The sequence below is a fragment of the Octopus bimaculoides genome, chromosome 6 (assembly GCF_001194135.2).
Source record: "Octopus bimaculoides isolate UCB-OBI-ISO-001 chromosome 6, ASM119413v2, whole genome shotgun sequence".
In the NCBI taxonomy this organism is placed as follows: Eukaryota; Metazoa; Mollusca; class Cephalopoda; order Octopoda; family Octopodidae; genus Octopus; species Octopus bimaculoides.
In genome coordinates this window covers 16,761,998-16,764,229 of record NC_068986.1, presented here as the reverse complement: position 1 = coordinate 16,764,229, position 2,232 = coordinate 16,761,998, and positions in this window count along the sequence as shown.

Genomic DNA, 2,232 nt, shown 5'->3' with positions numbered 1-2,232 from the left:
GTGTGTGTGTGTGTGTGTGTGTGTGTGTGTGTGTGTGTGTGTGTGTGTGTGTGTGTGAGTGTGTGTGGGCATGTATGTATGAATTTCGCATGCGATTCTAATTCTAATTTACCGATGAATGCTGCCTCGGGTAAAAGGAAATTTCAATTTTACCTATCATGCAATGAATGCATCTGTGCCGAACGAGCCGAAACCTTATAAAATAATGTCGAAGGACTAAAATTTTTCCTTCATCCATCTTTGGAAATGATTATGCCATACCAAGAACAAGATTTTCCTCTCCCAGGCAAATCTCTTGTGGTGTTTAACAATATACGTAGAAGCATTTTCAGAATGCAATCAAAATGGATGTTCTTACATCATGTAAAAAAAAAAATCTATAGGACTTGCATGATGAGTTTTGGGAACATCAGAATCTTATATCGCACAGAAGCAAATGTCAAGTGATTTTTTGTACATTTGAACTTTGTAGCATCCTATTATGTATTGCTGTCCACATACGAAACAACATGATTGGCACCACGAACAATAAGTACAAGATCTTAACATAGGAGTAAAAATTTATTATAACGTCAGCTTATTAAAGCACACGCTCAGAAATTTTATGAGAAGGAACAAAAGATTTTATCTGCTACAATAAATGAATTATATTTCATATACTCATCGCAGAATATTTTAAGTCATATTAGGGATATTCTAACACAGGACATAAAGTATTTAGATTAAAATAGCCATCTGCGGTCCCTACTTAATGCAGGCACATTGGGAAAAGGCACATTAACTGCGGTATTCTTTTAAATTTTCTGTCATTGGACTACGGCCATGTGGAGCACAACCTTATGCTTCAGAAATAATAAAGACAGCAATGGGTTAAATGTATTCTTTCTCTTTTTTCTTTTTCGATATTTCAGTCATTTGATTGCGTCCATTCTGGAGCACTGCTTTTAGTCGAGCAAATCGAGCCCCCAAGAGTTATTCTTTTGTAAGCCTAGTACTTATTCTATCGGTCTCTTTTTGTCGAACCGCTACGGGGACGGTTGTCAAGTGATGTTGCGAGGACAAACACGGACATATAAACATATACATATCTATCTATCTATCTATCTATCTATCTATCTATCTATCTATCTATCTATCTATCTATCTATACACGTCAGACTTCTTTTAGTTTCCGTGTACCAAATCCACTCACAAGGATTTGGTCGGCCCAAAGTGCCACGCAGAGGGACTGAACCCGAAACCATGTGGTTGGTAAGGAAGCTACTTACCACAAAGCCACTCCTGCGCCTATATGTATGTATGTATGTATGTATGTATATATGTATGTATGTATATTTGTATGTATATGTATGTATGTATGTATGCATGTATGTATATGTGTGTGTGGGCGTTTATATAACATATCCTACACATGCATAGAGATATATTTCAGAAATTCTGAGATCGATCTTAAAGTGAGGTGCGTAAGCTAGCTTATTGGTTTCAAATGCATGTTTAACTTTGATTTGAGCAAAATCTTGTGAAAAAATTTGATTGCATTGGAACTGTTATCAAATGTGTAATATGAGCATTGTCTATATGTTCTGCGACCATATGCGTGTAAAAACAATTAATTGGTTCAACAGACGATGTTCTTTTATATGAGGTGGTAACGTAGCTTTTGCAAAACAGATATTGATTACATATAATTCACATAACAAAACATGTGGACTAAAAGACTGTAAAGTATTTTGTCGCCCCTCTGAGGATGTTGCGAACGCCCGTCGTTAAGAGTTGAATTTGAGCGAGATCTGAGATGCAAAAGCTGACATATTGGGTGAGGAAAATAGAGGCGATGAGATCACATCGATTTTAGTACTTCACTAGTACTTTACAGTATCCAACCAAGAAGGATGAAAGTGAATGATGAACCACTCCGGAATTGAACTTAAGGAGGTGTATTTAAATAGCGGAAACTATTTTATAAGCCGCTTTATCGATTCTGTAAGTCCACGACACAATACCAATAATCAGGATACATGCGCACACATAACTACATACACAGGCATATATACTCACACACAAGCATACATATACATATGCATTTATATACACACATACGTTTATAAATATATATACATATATATGCACATATATATATATACATATATATATACATATATAAAATATATATACACACACACACACACACATATATATATATATATATGTATATATATATATATATATATA